This window comes from Natator depressus, chromosome 1 (assembly GCF_965152275.1).
Source record: "Natator depressus isolate rNatDep1 chromosome 1, rNatDep2.hap1, whole genome shotgun sequence".
Lineage (NCBI taxonomy): Eukaryota > Metazoa > Chordata > Testudines > Cheloniidae > Natator > Natator depressus.
In genome coordinates, this window is record NC_134234.1 from 47141552 (window position 1) to 47160509 (window position 18958).

The 18958-nt window shown below is 41.3% G+C and overlaps 1 long non-coding RNA gene across 3 annotated transcripts in view; it reads right to left on the reverse strand.

Annotated features, from left to right (window-relative positions):
* The window catches only part of LOC141991115 (uncharacterized), a 52580-nt gene continuing 33622 nt past the window's right edge, over window positions 1-18958 (reverse strand). For 2 of the 3 annotated variants that reach the window (XR_012640338.1, XR_012640335.1), the window contains one exon: window positions 17585-18840. This is a non-coding gene — a long non-coding RNA (uncharacterized LOC141991115). Of the gene's footprint in view, window positions 84-911; window positions 972-17584; window positions 18841-18958 lie in introns of those variants that run through there. The other variant, XR_012640336.1, reaches the window with a different exon arrangement.

Consider the following 18958-nt stretch of genomic DNA (forward strand, 5'->3'; position numbering starts at 1 on the left):
CTGATCATTTATTTTCTCTAATAACAGGGCTAGCAGTCCTTGGTATCTGGTGATCCATGCAGTCTTCAGAGTTTGGAAGCAGTCTAAAAGATGGAAGGAGGACAAATCTCTAAGTAGCTCCATTCCAAGAACATATGGCCCTAGGAACAGTTCCAAAGCTGTACACTTAGAAAAAGTGAACATCTAAGCATGACAACTAACTAGATATTCAAAGTCAACTATTTACATGTGATAACTCCTGCACAAGAATAATATGAAGTGAAGAAGATAGGCGAAATACCAGTGACCAACTAGGTAAAGTACTGTACTAGGCACTCTGCAGCATAAGTTGTAAACTTATAAAGATGAATTATTTTCCAAATAATAGAATTTTATTCAGTAACAAAACCAGTGAAAAGAAGAATCTGAGCAATTCAAAAGCAAATACATTAAAAACGTAATAAAATTAATGGAACAGAACTTAACAAGGGAAAAAACATTCATGTCAACTTTACCTACACATACAGCAACCATGGCTTTCCCAGGTCAGTGTATGTTAAGCTGTGGTTGTCCTTAGTGTCCTGAGAGGTGGAGTGGCAGGTGTAGGGATGCAGCCACTGATACAATGTGTAATGTGGAGGTGGGGTGCAAGGAGGTGCTAAAATGGAGTTTTCCGTGGACAGCAAAAGGAGATGACCCTGAACGTCCACAAGAGACTGCAGCATTGGTGTTTGCTGCCAGAAAAGGCCCATTATGTCCTGGTGCATTTACTTCTCCTTTTCCTACTGAGCTCCTGAACCTTCCACCTATCCACATTTTCCTCCCTCAGGCTGTCTACAATATTCATCCTCCAGGCCCTTTGCTCATAGTCTGAAACAGCAGAAGATCTCACTGAACAGGTCTTCCCAAGTCATCTTCTTTCTCCTCCTTACCTGGCTCAGGTGTTCCACACATGTAGAGGGGGAACTCCCTCAAGGCTGCAGTGGCAGCGGCTGCAAATAAAACACACAGATGTACCATTGTCAGTACAGTGAAAAGTGTAAATGTAAAGTGTAAAAGTGTAAAAGTGAATGTAAAGTGAAAATTAAGATTCAGAACTCCCTTCCCTTGCTCCCCTAAAGTTTTGAACAAGACAGGCTTATTGACTCTTCTGCTTCAGTGTGCTTATGCACAGCACCACTCTCAGCACCAGCCATAATGAGTATGGCCTGCCAAGGATGAGGGAAATAAGGAGGGAATTGCTCAATTGCATGAAACAATGAGTACAGGGCACTGGCACTGAATACTGGCACCATTTTCCACAGACAATGGTGATTTTAGCCAATATCTCACTCCTGAGGGTAACAAAGCTACCGAGAGCACAGCTGGTGCTGGTATGCCAAAGCCACTTGGGCTCATATGCTAGCCTGTGTACTGCAATGGTACCTGCCCAAGTTATCACCAATCAGCATGGGAAAATATCCTACCACTGAGGAAGAAATAGAGCCGCCATCCCTAGTAACTTTCTGGAGAGGACTACAGAGTACCTCCATAAAAGTTTCATTGAGATCTCTCGGGAGGATTCAAGGGATATCACTGTGTACATAAACAAACTGCTCCGCATGGCCCTCCCATTGCCTAACTCTGCAGGGGAATGAAAAGCAGATAACAACAGTTCCTCCTGCTACCTCTTCTAGGCCAAGTAAATTAATGAAAAGTTGATAGCTGTGTCCTGTTAAGTGGGGACACCATCAGTACATCACTATAATGGGAAATAAATTTACACACTTACCCGGGGTTCCTTTCCCTGCATTGGGCTTGCCTGTGCTCAACAACAGGGACTGAATGGACTGTGGTAGAGTCTCAAATAGGTCCTGGCTCACGGAATAGCTGGACCCCCAGTCACATGTCCCCCATCCCCTTCTTCTTCGTCCACCTCCTCTTTATCCTCACTGTTCATGCCAGGGGCCTGTGACTCAGGTTCCGCAGAGGTATCCATGGTGGTGTGTGGAGGGGTAAGGTGGGATCTCCGCCAAGTATGGTATACAGCTTGTTGTAAAAAAGCAGGGCTGCAGCTTGGCACCAGATCGACTGTTGATCTCTCTGGCCTTCTGACATGCCTGATGTAGTTCCTTCGCTTTTATGTGGCACTGCTGCTGGTCCCTGTTGTACCCATTCTCCTCCATCCCCCATGCAATCTGCTCACAGATTTCCACATTTCTACAGCCGGTCTGTAACTGTACCAGCACAGCCTGTTCTCCCCACAGGCCCAGGAGATACAGTATCTCCTGCCTACTCCAAGCCAGACCATGTAGCTGGCATGGTCAGCTGGGCAACTACGCACAACAATGGAGAGCTGCTAGGTGTGCTCACCAAGCTGGACAATCAGGAAAAAGGCATTTCAAAAATTTGTGGGGCTTTAAAGGGGTGGAGGGCCTTCCAGTCTCCATGTCCCCTGGGCAGTGGAGTTCACAACTGTGACCAGAGCTCAGTGTCAGGCATTGTGGGACAGCTGCTGGAGGCCTGCTAGGGTTGACATAAGTAACACAGTGTCTACACTCATGCTGCATCAATCTCAGTACATCAACCATGGTTCAGTGCCATTCAGGGAGATGGTGTTACTGCATCACTGTAATGGGCACTAAGATCAATGGGAGACAAATTGTAGACACATGAACAACTAGGTTGACACAAGGCAGCTTACATCAACCTAACTATGTAGTGTAGACCAGGACTTAGGCTGTGGTGTATCTAGCACTAGAGCCATCCAACAGCCTTCCGCTTAGCAGGAGAGGAAAATGTGCAGGTGGGCTCTCTGAAGAGCACAGCACCAGTGCATTTGGTCACTGAAACCAGCAATCTATTTTGCAGATGAGGACACACACATATAGACCTATTTGTATCCAAAATAATGCCAGGTGCCCACTGTATTGCACCAGAATGGGCAGGGCAGGAAAATTTCTCATAAATACATCCTTCTTAGAGTGGAATACATACCTCCTGTACGCATTTCCTTTAGGTTTCAGAGTAGCAGTCTGTATCCGCAAAAAGAATAGGAGTACTTGTGGCACCTTAGAGACTAACAAATTTATATTAATTCAAGCTCAGCAGTTTTCATTGGAGTCTGTTTTTGGAGCTTTTCAGTTGCAAAATTGCCACCCTTAAATCTTTTACTGAGTGGCCAGAGAGGTTGAAGTGTTCTCCTACCGGTTTTTGAATGTTATGATTCCTGATGTCAGATTTGGACACAAATCCATTAAATCCATTTGTGTCTATTAAATGGACACAAATCTGACATCAGGAATCATAACATTCAAAAACCGGTAGGAGAACACTTCAACCTCTCTGGCCACTCAGTAAAAGATTTAAGGGTGGCAATTTTGCAACCGAAAAGCTCCAAAAGCAGACTCCAACGAGAAACTGCTGAGCTTGAATTAATATGCAAACTAGATACCATTAACTTGGGTTTGAATAGAGACTGGGAGTGGCTGGGTCATTACACATATTGAATCTATATCCTTAAGTTAAGTATCCTCACACCTTCTTGTCAACTTTCTAAATGGGACATCTTGATTATCACTACAAAAGTTTTTTTTCTCCTGCTGATAATAGCTCATCTTAACTAATTAGCCTCTAACAGTTTGTAGGGTAACTTCCAACTTATCTGTATGTATATATTTATATATATTTTACTATATGTTCCATTCTATGCATCCGATGAAGTGGGCTGTAGCCCATGAAAACTTATGCTCTAATAAATTTGTTAGTCTCTAAGGTGCCACAAGTACTCCTGTTCTTTTTGCATTTCCTTTAATAATCCTCATCCCCAGAGCAAGAGGAAGGATCAAAAGGAACAAGGCAAATGTCAACTTAATAGCTACCATGTGGGAATGTCAACAGTGCATCTCAGAACTGATTAAATTCTATTTCAAACCCTGCTTGTAGTTAGAATATCATAATCATACTTCAAAAAGTTCTGAATAGAGCTGGCAGGAGAATGGAACTTCTGTTCACAAAGGATTCTGAGATTTCAAAAGCTGACTTCATTTCAAATTGAAATGAAACCCCAAAATTTCAAAATTCTTAAAGGAAAAATCCTGGGAAAAATATTTTTTTAATTTTATATTACAAAATTTTAAAAGATTCAAAACAAAGTCACTTCAAATCAAAAAATCAAAATGTTTCATTCCAAAAATGTCAAAACAAGACATTTTGACTTTTTTAGGAGTTTTCGTTTTGTTTTTTCTCCACAATTTTGGGAAAAATTGACACCATTTTACACAGCATTTCAATTGATGCAACTGCATTTCTTGATGGAAAATCGTTCCATCAAAGTTTTTCTGACCAGTTCTAGTTCTGAACCATATTTATAGTACAGCCTATTTTACTACACTACCTATGCAAACAGTACTTGTACAATAAGGATTGCACATGACCCAGAGAGAAGCATGAAAGGAGAAAGGAGTATAAGGTTTTCTAGAAAACTACCAGTGAGACATCTGATTCTCTGCACCATCCACATGACCAAGGTAAAGTATCAACAAAAACTTGGCCTATTCAATGACACAGCACGAGAACAAAAAAAAGGTGTAATCCAAATCCAATCCTAGAGTCTAGCAGCAAAAATAGAGACTAGCTTGCAATTCTTGATATTGCTATTCTGGCAACATTTTGGGTAGACAGCTCACAAACACAGTAAACATCGCATGACTGGGAAGGAAACTACAAAGGGAGCTGGGAGCAACTCTTATATTTAAGTTGCCTAATATTTCCCATTATAAGAGATATTTGCAATTATTCTTCTTATTATTTTTGGTGAAGCTCTAGCATCTAGCATTGTTTGCAAAAGGCCTCCATTCAGCAGGGAGAAAGCCAGATGCCAGAGAAGAGCCTTTTATTTGTCTCATGAACTTCTGTTCAGGTTTGGCTGAGAAATTTTTGAAAACTGTCATTTCCCTTCTGTTGCTTGCATTGGCATCAAATTTTGGCAACATGCCAAACTAACTGACCATGTACACTAATGTAAGGCTGGTCTATGGAGCAGCACACACTGCACTGGAAACCCCAGGAATAGATACCTCTTAGTGGGAGGGGGAGCGGTGAGCAAGAGAAGCCAGTCCGGGCTTCACCATGACTACTTCCCAGACCTAGAACATGCCCTGACAGCACTCAACACTCCTCCAGCAAGATACTGTCTCTGAGAGATAACCTTACTGCTAGCTACAACAATTAGCCCTATAACTTAAGCTGTGCTCAGGGTTCAGGGGCAAAACTCTACCAACAATGCATGAGGGGGAGAGTGTTGCAACTGCAAAATAGAAGTTGTTTTTACCTTTCCTTTAAAAAAAAAATCATAAAAATACATATAACACTTCCCTCCCAACAACATTAAAAACAATGTTATTTAGGTTGCAAAGTCAAGCACTCAGAAGTTGGGAATTGCCATAATTAAGTCTGGCTGTGCAACCCTAGTGTGGCCCCCTGTACATATGCATTATTATGCAGTCTTTTTCCACAGGACCCCTGCCTCATTTAGTACAAAGGATGGATGGTACTCAGGAAATGAATCATGGCTATGTAATGAATCAGGTTATTTGTAGGTTCCCTGACTCATTTACTCTAGAACTTGGAAGGTGCGTAGAGAATGAGGCAGAGCACTGCAAGAAGAGAAAGGATGGCCATGTGGTTAAGGTAGTTGAATTGCACACCGGAAAACTCAGTATTGTCCCTGCTTTTTCCAGAGAGTTCTTATGAGCAAGTCACTTAAACCAACATTTTGGCAGATGGTAATCAACTAGGTGTCCAAGCTGAGGCACTTGGGGCCCAATATGATGAAGTGCTGAGAACTCACAACTGCAATGGAAGTTAATGGGAACAGTAAGGCAATGTGATCTGGAGGAATAAACAGCATTCCAAGTCAGAAGGCCCCAGAATTTAATGCTGGTTCTACCACTGATTCACTGTGTAGCCTCAGACAAGTGTCTATGTCTTAATTTCTTCAGCTGTAAAATGGGACTAATAATGCTCTTATTTCTAGAGGAAATATGGAGTTACATTAACTAAATATATGTGAGGATCTCAGATACTAATGTGATAGGTATCCTAGGAAAGACTGTGAAGAAACCAAATAATTCTGCACTATCATTGCAGACTAGATAGGTTCAATCTAATCTTATTTTAAATTATTCTGATCATTTTGGAGATCATTTCACCTGTTCAATGTGATCTTTAGAAATGTATGAAATTTGAATATAGCTGGAATGAATGCAGTTTCCTTTCAAAATATATTTTTAATTTTGTGATGAAATTTTCCTCCCTTCCTATTGGCACCATAGCTATTTGATTTAGTACTCAAAAAAATTATAAAGGGCCTCAAACTCAGTAGTTCAGAGACCAGCACTTGTAAACAAAAAGCAAGATATTTTGTGGTTTAGTAAAACAAAAATATTTTCACTCTCAGCCAGGTAATGCAGCATGTATACATCTCCACAAAAAACAGAAAAGCAACAAGTATGCACTGAAAGCTAGCAAATCTCAGTGTCTTATTGTATTTATTTTATTTGGTGTACAACATAGTCTATCATCATACTGGAAGCTTTTAGTAATAATAGACCACAGAAAATAGTACACCATAAAAAGTCCAAAATATAAAAGATGAACTCCATGTACAAAGTATATAAAAACAAATCTACAAACACCCTTATATACGGCATGAGCTAAACAGCTGTACTGATATGGTTACTGTGACTTCAAATCGCAGCTATTAAAAACATAGTAGTCATCTGCCGTATCTCAGGTAAGAAGTAGTTAAGCATGACCACACTAACACAATAATCACAGTGTTCAAAAGTATCTGGCAACTTAGACAAATCAAATATTTTAACCACAAGTATCCAGAATAAATGACTGAAGATATCAGGGAGTATACAGTATAGTGATTATACTAAAGTAGAAGGAGTGGCTAAGATTCATCAGGGCAATGTTGTTTTACAAGATAACCTTGATGGTTTAGGCAAACAGACTTAGAGATGAAACATAACATTTAGTCCCAAATTCTGCACTCAGATCTGCCTAGTAGACTCGTGTGCTTATTTGGAGTCCTATTAATTTGGTTGGGCTCTACATGGGTACAAGGGTCCACTTGCACAGACTCAACGACAGGATTGGGACCTAAATATGTAAATGCAAAAGATGCAGTTGGATAGAAATAATGGTCAAGTATAGATTAAGTGACACCAAACTAATTTATAACAAAGGAAAAGAATGTGGGTTCATTGGCAGTTGCAATATTTGTATTCTTGGTCCAGTGTGCTGCAGCAATAAAGAAGAACATGTCTTATCAAGATACTGTAGTTATAGTATACTAACTGATAGTAGTATAACCCCCTTCAAACAAACATGACTACTAGTTTTAGCACCTGTAGTACATTTGCTCACTTTCTATGTGCTCTAGCTTTTTAACATTGAGATATATTTATGATTTAAAGTGTCAGAAAGTGATATAATAAAAACAATTAATTCTTGTGTCCATTTAAAAGTTATGGGTGTTCTATATTGCAGTGTGCAGGATGAATTCACTTTCTTTGTACTAATGTTTTGCCAGTAACTAATAATAGTAGCCCATGATCAAACACACCCGAGCCTAGTGGAACATGCAGCTGCCAATGAGAAAATATACTGTTTTAGACAGCAGCATGTAACATTGCAATCAAAACAATTTTTGTAATCACCTGCGCCATAAATATATTCATGAACATTTTCTTGGATAAAAGTCTGATAAATAGAATCAGTGACCTCAGATTATTGTTACTTTTCCATACTGGAGGCCTCCAACCCAACAGGACCTTTTCATGAAAGAAATTTGTTTTTTAAAATTGTTACTCCAATTCACACACAAGGGCACCTGAACATCTGAAATCCAATACAAACAGATGATGACTTTTTGTATATCTGATCAAAAGTCAAATTTGAAATCCAGAATTTTTTTCTGTGTGAAAGAAGCTTATGAGTGAATGTACTACACTTCATTTTCAGTTCAAGACAAACATAGACGTTAAGGCCCCCGTTCTGTTAACACTGAAACTGGTGTCAGTGGGACTACCTATATACGAGAGTATTGACTAAAATATCATGTAAGAAAGAAGAAGTGGTCTCTAAAATTTTTAAAAGAACTTTAACTCAGAATTTCTAGTATTTTTAGTGTTTGTGTTAGTTCAGAATGGGTATCAGCTGCCTTATCTCCATGTTAATGGAGTTTTTTTATACTGGAATATTAGCTATATCTCAGAACATTGTGCACTGAACCTGTTAGACCACGTTTGGTGTATAGTGTCCAGTTTTGGTCACCTTATTTGAAGATATATGTCAGCATAAATTCTGGCTGCCCCTGAATAGGAATGTTTGGTGGGAAAAGACGGCAGCTCAGGGGGCCTCTCTCCATCAAGTCCGAACATACGCAGAGGTTACAGGCATAATGCTGACCGAGCACTTGTAGGAAAGAAGCATGGCCAGGGCCTCATCCCCTGCATGGCTGTAAGTATCTGGCAGCGAGTATTTGGGCAGCATAGTGTAAGAGTGCTATACAATGTGCTTCCTAAGGAATTCTGCATGTGACTGCCCTCCTTGGCTATTGCAGTTCTGTCCCTGAACAACCTGAAATTATTGAACGGCAATAAATATGGAACCCCTTGGAGGTCATTTTCAAAGAGTCACATTCCAGAGAAGAAAACCACTTTCATATTGGTCATGGAATTTTAAACTTTGATCCCTTGTGCATCTGTATTATGAATCTGCAGGGCCGGCTCTAGGTTTTTTGCAGCCCCATGCAAAAAAATTTGCCCCTCCAAGCTCCGAGAGCACAACTGCCCAAGCAAAAAAAAAAAAAAAAAAAAGGATGGCCGGAACGCCGCCCTAGAAATTGTGCCACCCCAAGCACATGCTTGCTTTGCTGGTGCCTAGAACCGGTCCTGTGAATCTGTCTAATTACACAATCAAATTATTTCTCAGTGTAACATAATAGAATATATCCACAACCATAAATGCACATGTATTTCATAACTTTTTTTGGTTATTCTTGGACACTCAATTTCTCAGTCCTATGGTCCAGTATATCTTCTGAAAAACTTTTGATATAAGCTCTCTTCTCTATAATGGTACTAGGAATTTTACTATTTCAACCTTTGCATATGTACTATAAATTTAAACAGAATTTTTTCACTTTCTTATGATTATTTATTATGAACAAAATTTATATTTGCATACTAGTGATTTGAAAGTTATGAATATTTATTTTAACACTAGTTGTACAAAGCAAATAGAAAACTCTTCTTTTCAGGTTATGATTCCCTGATTTTCAAGTTGCCTCAGCCCCATATCATGTTAAAGAAGCCCAGAGACTGTTCTAACTTATACCAGCTGGCTATGGTCCCCCCAAGGAACCGTATGCCATGGGTGGATTGCAGGCACATTTCTCCTGGCTTGACAGATTTCCCCTCAACCCAGATATGGCCCCTATGCCAGAGTGGAGGAACTGTTCTCATAAGGACATGCTAGCCGAGAGCTCCCCCATGTTGGGGGAATTCCCAGCTGATCAGTTAGGACCAGAATGAGCAAGAGAATTGCATCAATGAAGTATTATGGAGTATGACTTAGTTATTAGAAGAGTTGACTTTGTAATTTAATTATAAACACACGTTGGTATGTAGCGCTCTTCACTACTGCTGTAAATTGACCAAAAACAGCAGCAAAATACAAGAGCCCCTTCTACAACTTAGCCTTTCTCACTGTGACACCACAAACTAAACAAACTAATCAATAAAAGAGTAAAACAAGTCCAGTCTCCAATGACTGGAGAGAAAAAAGAGCAACATATCTTTGAATATATTTTATAATTTTGGAAGGCACTCACATGCTAGGATGTGTAATAGATCAGATAATTACACTTCAGTATAGTTCTTTAAATATGGTTTTCTATGTACTTTTCATATAAATGACTAATAAACTGTGACATATACAAAGTTGTGCACAATACAAGATGCCATATACACATGGTTGTAAAACTATTCTATTATTTGAGAAACAGTATGTGATCTTGTAATTATATTATCATTATTCACCTGTACAAGGAGATGCAACTGTATCTGTGCATTCAGCCTTAACTCTGTCACCTCCCGACACACTTAACTGTGTAACCAAAAGTTACATTATAGACAGTTTTTTGTATTTATTTTCCTAGGTTTTTTTTTAAAGGAAGGCTTCTGCTGGCCTTTGTCTGTGCTTATTTGTATGCAGACTTTTTAGATTGTAATCTCGTTTTAGACTATTATTCTTACATGTCAGTCAAGCACCTAGTACAGTTTTGGGCACTGTATAAATTAGGAGGTTACACACTTTGTTGCTTTTTTAGGCTGACCTCACTCCCCACATTCCCCTTCCCCTGCATATCACGGTTACCCAGTCTCCACCCTGCCTGGGGTTCTCTACAATCCCCTCTTTTCCTCTTCCCCATACAAGGGTCCTCCATTCTCCCCACCATGTCATGGGGCTGTATGTGCCTCCTTTCTCCCACCTTCTTATTTCTCTTTGTTCTGCATGGGAGCCAGGTCTTTGATCTATAGACAACTGCAGAGGTGGTTGAAGCCCTGGTTCTGCTAAACAGGTGGCAAGGTATCACATTACATTCAGACATCCAGACAGACAGAAAGTAATCCCATCAAGTTGAATGCAGGGACTCAGAAGCTTAGCCAATAATTTTGCATACTTTTGGAGGTGGTTACCAACTGGCATATTTGTGGTAGCTTTGCTTTGCAGGGCACTACCCTAAGGAGAAGCTGTATTTAAAGATGAGAGATTTAAAAAAAAGTAATTTGTGACAATCCAATGTGACACAGAATTAAATTAAAGAAACTCATTGCTGATTTTTAACTTTTGATATTTTTAATCAAATAATGATACAATAAACCCTGATTAAATAATAACAGCTAGAAAATAATTTGTAGCAGAACATTCAATGGAGAATCAAAAATCAATATTGGAATTTTCCCAACCTATGTTAAGTCCCAATATTTTAATAAAAATCTCTAAGTGGAAGCAGTCTCCTGTGTGGCAGGAGTACTCCAACACTGCTTAAAACTCATTACACAGTTATTAGTCAATTTAGGCCAGCTACTTTGCAATAGACCTGGGCTTATAATTTGCCAGAAACTGGGAATGAGCGACAGGGAATGGATCACTTGATGATTACCTGTTCTGTTCATCCCTCTGGGGCACCTGGCATTGGCCACTGTCAGAAGATAGGATACTGGGCTAGATGGACCTTTGATCTGACCCAGTATGGCTGTTCTTGCATACTTACAGAGGTGGTAACCAGCTGGCATATGTTCTTATAACATGGCTTCTTGTGCCTTGCTCCCTAAACTAACAGGAGCTGGGAAAGTTGTGGAGGAGGCAAAACACCCATTTCACCCACATGCAGATGGCCATTCCAAGGCCTATCCACCACATCAGCCTTCTTGCTAGGCACCATTAAACACCATTTAAATGTTGCCTAGCAAGAGGGCTTAAGTGGGACTTCATTGGTGCATAACACCTTGTGCTGACCCGCTGCACAATGGTGAATTTCATCCTCTGTCCCTAGAAGGGAATGAGTTGCTTATGTCAACTCACAGGAACAGCCCTAATTGGCTCCAAAGAGAATTGCATCTAGCCCTTCTCACAAGGGAAGCTGGTATGAAAAGAGCCTTGTGCAATGCAGGGAAAAACACAGAGAATCTTCAGGGGCCCCCAACCAGCATGGAGAGGACCCTGGTGAGGAATAACTAACAAAATAACACGAGGGAAAGCGGACATATGCAGCGTTCTTCACATGCACACACACGCACACAGAGAGGAGAGAGACACAAATAACAGGGATTGCAAGAAATCCAAGTTGCTCGTCAATAGCTAAGAGGCCGTATGCCACCAAAGAAAAGCTGAACATGGCTTCAGTACTTTTCAATATCCCTAGAACAGCAAAGGTAGGGGTGGGGAGAACTCAGGCCATAATCTCAGAGAGATTTGAGATTTCTGCAAAAGTGACCAGCAGTTTAATAGTTCATGCTGACATTTTCATTGCTACTAAGCTTCAGTTAGTAACCCGTTAAAATTAACTGGGGAGGAGGGGGTCAGTTTCCACCTCTCTTAGGATTGTTCTTTCAATCTGTATCTGCAGACTCAAGAAAACAGCACTACATATATTCACATTTTGAAGCTTATCTTTTCATCAATAAGAGCTAGAATTTTTTTTTTTAAATGAAAGGTTAAAACCTCTGGGGCCACCACAGAAGTGCCAGTACAGCATGCCACTGAGTTCTGGCTCACTTCAAAATCTACTATATCCAGAAGGGAATTCCCTTCTTTGTAATAAACCCAGTAAGACAAGAGCATGGAGAGGAAGCTACTGTGTGGGTTTCCCAATTAAATAAAAGTCTATAAACTTATTTTCATTATATTTAATTAATTGGCCAAGCTTGCATGCCTTACATTCATCCTGATGGCATTTCTCTGTGTGGATGCAACACAGTAACTTCTGAACGCCACAATTTCAACATTTCAGAGAGCGTTCTAGGCATCAATGGGTAGAACCTTATTGATTATGGGGGGACAATGGTATGGGAGGAGGGTAACTTGGGGGACCCTGGCACCTGGCAAAGGGAGAAATGGGGGGCCCAGAGAGCCCTGGCATGGACGGAAAGGTGGGGAATGAGGAGACACAGAACTTCTGGCATAGGAGAAGGGCATGGGGGGGGGGCAAGGAATAAACAATTATTTACTGAGAATATTGGGGAGATTCCTACCTCGAGCCTGATCTTTCCTAATAAAGATGAGATACTCTCAGAAACTGAACTAGTAGTGCTGGAGCAACCTGCTAGCCCAGGATCCTGTCTTCAAACAGTGGCCAATGTCAGGTGCTTCAGAAGGAATGAACAGAACAGGGAATCACCAACTGATCCATTCCATTGCCCATTCCCAGCTTCTGGCAAACAGAGGCTGGGGACGCCATCCCTGCCCATCCTGTCTGTCATAAATATAAAGGGAAGGCTAACCACCTTTAAATCCTTCCTGGCCAGAGGAAAAACCCTTTCACCTGTAAAGGGTTAAGAAGCTAAGATAACCTTGCTGGCACCTGACCAAAATGACAAATGAGGAGGCAAGATACTTTCAAAGCTGGAGGGGAGGGGGGGGGGGAAACAAAGGGTCCTCTCTCTGTGTCTGATGCTTTTGCCAGGACCAGAACAGGAATGCAGGTCAGAACTCCTGTAAAGAGTTAGTAAGCAATCTAGTTAGATATGCATTAGATTCTGTTTTGTTTAAATGGCTGATACAATAAGTTGTGCTGAATGGAATGTATATTCCTGTTTTTGTGTCTTTTTGTAAGTAGAGGGATTCTCTATGTTTTGAATCTGATTACCCTGGAAGGTATTTACCATCCTGATTTTACAGAGGTGATTCTTTTACTTTTTCTTTAATTAAAATTCTTCTTTTAAGAACCTGATTGCTTTTTCGTTGTTCTTAAGATCCAAGGGTTTGGGTCTGTGTTCACCTATGCAAATTGGTGAGGATTTTTATCAAGCCTTTCCCAGAAAAGGCGGTGTAGTGCTTGGGGGGATATTTTTGGGGGGGAGACGTTTCCAGGTGGGCACTTCCCCTGTTATTTTTGTTCGACTCTTTGGTGGTGGCAGCACAAAGGTTCAAGGACAAAAGGTAAAAGTTTGTACCTTGGGGAAGTTTTAACCTAAGCTGGTAACAATAAGCTTAGGGGGTCTTTCATGCAGGTCCCCACATCTGTACCCTAGAGTTCAGTGTGGGGAAGGAACCTTGACACTGTCTAATAGCCATTAATGGACCTATCCTCCATGTCTAGTTCTTTTTTTCTTTTTCTTTTTTTTTTTAATTTTTGGGTCTTTCTTAGAGATCCAACCAAGATGAAGAGGGAAAGCTGGACAGGTGGGAGCTCATACTTCAACAAACCCTGGATATCAGCATCTCTGGACTGGGTAATAACTGTCCACTTGCTCAATATCTGGCAATCAACAGTTATTGCTTGTGCTGTCTGCTTCTTTTGTTTGATTGACTTATTGAGATTAGCAAATGATTTGACATGATACGTTTTTATGGGATCAAAGAGGTCTACCTCACCCCTTTGGAGCAGCCTGGTTACAGACTGCTTCATTTCTTGTGTGCCATTCTCTCTTATGCACAAACTTTCTGCAATTTCAGGTGGGGCCCCAGTAAATGTTGCAATGTACACAAGTGGCTGGCTGTTGTCTGGGCTTGATCCAGGTTCAATGCTAAAAGTATTTGCCATTCTTTCAGTCACGAATTTTTTAATAACTTCAACAGCAGTTTCATCTGCAACCCTGCGCTTTGTGGTAGCTTCTTTGTGGACATCTGTGCTCAAGGATGCACTCTACACATTTATTTTGTCATAGCTGTTACAGCTGCCTTAAAACGTGCAGTCAGGAAATGCTTGGTCAGAGCCTTATCTTTTGTGTAAAGATGCTGATGCTTCACACAGTCCTTGTTGAGAAATTGCTCAATGGCTGTCATGTCGTATGCCACTGAAGGGTCTGGCTGTATGGTATACTGCTCCCTGACTATCAATTAGGGCATGTTATATTACACGGTTTCTCCTCTAGAAGTCTGGTTTCTGCTACATGTACACAATCCCGTCTAGCATAATTCACATAACCACACTGGAACATGGTACAAACAAGCTCAGACTGTCACGTGACTACAGACTTTTGCTTTAACTGAAGGCAAAAAATGTACTGGAGAAAGCATAAAATATCGCCTGTGGCTAAGTATTTCCCAAACACGCCTATTCTGAGCATTATCAATTGTGTTGAGGAGCTTTCTGCCAATTTTGGTGAAAATTAGACTATGTATCTTTGAGTTATAGTCTTTTTTGTGATTTTATGATTTTTTTCAGATTGGCTGCCCTATAACGTTTAAACATTACGTGACATATAAAAATTGCACCACTTCCTGCATCTACATCCACCAGGTGATAACGACCACCAGCCTAACATGTTGTAGCAATACATTTTTTCTAGCTGATGGGTTGCCCTAACTCATTAATAAGACCCCTTTTTAAATCTGTCTGTTAGACTAATACTGCAGCCATCACAGGGGTGTCTGAAATTCATCCGGTAGCCTGGAACAGGAGTTCCCAGCATTTCATATTTGTAAATTCACTTTTAAAAACTGAAGAATGTCATTGCTTTCTGGTAATTATTGATATTACAGTAAGTGCCCCAAAAGTGCTAGGCCCTATATAGACATATAGGAATACACCATCTGTGCTGCGAAAAGCTTGCAGTCTAAACAGGTATATCTGATATAATGGTAGCTTGTGTAAGAAACATTTTAGAAATGTAAATTCTGGACCAGTAACTTGTTTTGAGCCTGTTTCTTGCAGTGCTGCAACATGGTTGTATGTACTGTATATTATACGAAAGCAACATTGTTTACATAAAGTATTCTAAATAGGTGAACTTGTTTTACACCTTTGAGATCAAGATTTTTATTTAGAAAAACTAGAAGAAATTAAATCAGCGAGCAAGAAAAGCAGAGCTTAATAAGAACTAAGGTAACTAGTAAGATATGGATGGTATCAAGTGTTTCCACATTAAAAGCATCTTTAGGTCTGGGCTGCCAACTTGCCAAATAAAGGTATTTACATCAGTCAGCATTATTATAAAGATACAGGTTACAAGAAATAAAAATTAATATTTAATTTTATAAATACACATGAATAGCCTTTAAAAGGAGTAGGGGAAGGAAACTGCTGCTGCTTTACCTTCAGGCCTTGCTACACTAACAAGTTTTGTTGCCAAAAACTGCCCTTTGGTGACAAAACAGCAAGAGCGTACACACTACAATGGGACTTTTGTTGCGAAAAACGCCCAGTTTTGGCGACAAAAAAATCTTCCACCCCATGAGAGACTTTTGTCTTTTCCCCTCCCTTTATTGTCGACAAAGAGCCAGTGTAGACACTGCTGATTGTTTTGTCGACAGAACTGGCTTCCGCCAGTATCCCACAACGCCTGCCCTGATTGCTCTGCTCAGTGTTTTGATCTCTGCTGCCCTGCAGGCATGCGCCCCTCCCCTTTCAAAGCTCCAGGAAGTATCTGTGTGCTGCTCCGTTTGGGGAACATACAAAGAGCAAATAATTGGAATCCTCCTGTTCTGCCCTGCACTAGGAACACAGCAGCAGGCAGACGGCTGCTGCAAGGGGAGAAGGACAGACTGCTGTGCTGCTTTGCCCTTCCTCAGCATGGAGAGCTCACAGAGCTAGTCATGATGCTGCTCTTGGCAGCTGAGGGGGCTGTGGGAGAACTCGGAGAGAATCCCAAGATACGCAGTGGTCAGCTCTTCCTTCCCACAACACTGCTCTGTGGGATACATAACAACAGTGCATTGCTCACCCTGTCGATGATGTGTCTCCAATGTGGACATGATCTGTCGACAGAGGGAGCAAGTGTGAACACCCTTTGGCGATTTTTGTTTTGTCGACTTTTGGGTGTCAACATAAGTTTTATCAACAAAAGTTGGTAGTGTAGACAAGCCCTCAGAAATGCTGGTACATTCTGTATGTCTACACTTAAAATGCTAAAGCTGCACAGCTGCAGTGACAACACTACCTATGCCAATGGAAGGGGTTTGCCCGTCAGGGTAGGTAATCCACCTCCCTGACAGGCGGTAGTTAGGTCAATGGGAGAATTCTCCCATCGATCTAGCGCTGTCTACACCAGGGGTTAAATTGGTTTAAGCTACATAGTTCAAGGGTGTGGATTTTTCACACCCCGAGCAACATAATTATACCAAACTAATTTCCTAGTGTACACCAGGCCCTAACACTGTCTACACCTGGGTTTACATCGGCATAGCTACGTCTCTCAGGATCGTCGATTTTTTACTCCTCTGAGAGACGCAGCTATGCAGATGTAAATTTTCAGTGTAGCCCAGGCCTCAGTTCCAAATTATGCACTCAAAAGAGCTGTAGAACTTAAACCGAACAATAAGGGGTATAGTACAATAAAGGGTGGAGAAAAGGAGGCCAATCCATTATTGTAAAACACTACATATTTCAGAAAAATCTTATAAAAACACAGCACATTTAAGTAACCTACGGCACGCACATTTCCAGTGGGCAAGTACTTCATCAAGTAATAGCACAAGTATGAACAACTGCCATGCTTTTATGTAATGGCATCAGGTTTCACTATAGGCTGCACTATTAGGCTGGCATATTCATTTAGCTTATGAGTCATGCATTGTGTAAACATCATAACAGAGATACCTACAAACTAACGAATTGTGAAAGAACTATAACATTTCCCACTTCAGGCTTCCACCAGAGTATCATAAAATAATGTAAATATCACAAAAGCTAGTTAGCCAAAGAGGGATTATGCACTAGCCAGTAGTCAAGCCTGTGTCTTTTACAAGTCAGCCAGTAGCATTTCATAACTTTTATTTGAAACAACACCATTCACCATAATCATGCTGCAGAACACTAACAAGAAAAGGTAACATCTGAGATAGAAATTATCACTTTTATTTCAGAGACGTGGCTTTTATGACCATCATCACTACAAACAATACTCATCCGTGCCATGGAAATAGCAAATTTGAGGTCTTTCATAGATTTTTGCTATTCTTCAGAATCTGAGCTTTCTTGCAGAGGAGGGAATGGGGGGTGGGGGTGGGGTGGAAATAACAGTGTATATAGCCCTTTGTTTTCTAAAGACGGCTTTAAAAAAAAAAAAAAAAACCAACAACAACAAAAACCCAGAGACATTGCCATCATGTCCAGTCTGCAGCCAAACAGAATGAAAGACTAGCACTGAGAAAAGAAGGGTGTTGTTCAGCTACAGACCTACAGCAACTTAAAAGACTAAGGCCACGTCTACACTACAAACTTTGGTTACCTCATATCATTGGTGTTGTCAGGAATCGTCTGCAGCAGAACCAGTCTCCGGGCAACGTAAGGAATGCAGCTGGCATGCAGTAGGCTGCCCAGTGGCCACACTGCCTGATTGGTGGGAAGAGTCACCAGATCAACCCTTAAGACCAGCAGCAGCAGTATTTTGGCAGCTGCTCAAAGCATTCTCCCATGGCTGCGGTAGCTCCTGCTCCTGCCTTGTGCCCAGCCTTGCCCCTCTCTTGCCTCACTCCAGGTAACTCAGTTCTGACCCTTGGCTCCAATTCCTAACTTCGGACTCCAGCTCTGGCATTTGGCCTCTGACTCCAGCTCTGACCCTGGGCTCCTATTCCCGGCTACCAACTCCTGCTCTAACCATTAGGCTTGATATTTCTGCCCATCTGAGTGCACAGATGTAGTCTGTTGTGGCTACAGGTACACCAGCTATGGTTCTCATGGGTCAGTGCATGTGTGAAGCTGTGGTTTTCCTTGCTGTGTCCCCCTGTGGAGTGGTAAGGGTAGGGATGCAGCCCGGGATGCCACGTGGTACGTTGCGGGGACGGAGGTACAGGGAGATACCATGGAGTTCTCCAAGGTCTGCAAAGGTGAGTCTGGGATATTTGGACCTGTTGGTAAACCAGAGTCTGCAGCATTTTAATTTGCTCCCTGAAGAGACCCATTAAGTCTTGGTGTATCTCCCCCTCTCCCTGCTGGCATTCCTGGGCTTTCTTCTGTCCACTTTTTCCCTCTCCATGCCATCAGTCCTCCAGGCCCTTTGTTCACAGTCCAATGCAGCACCAGCTTGCAGGACCTCACTCGGTATATCCTCCCTAGTCCTCTTCTTTCTCCTCATCAGGGTCAAGTGATCTGTGGGTGTGGAGGGGGGACCCCTCAAGGCCCCATAACAGCAACAGCTCCTGATTAAAAAACAGATCTATCATTGGGCTTACAGTCACAACAGAGAACAGGTTAGTTTCAAAACTCCCTTCCCTTACTCCCATAAAACTTTTAATACAAGACACGCTTATTGACACT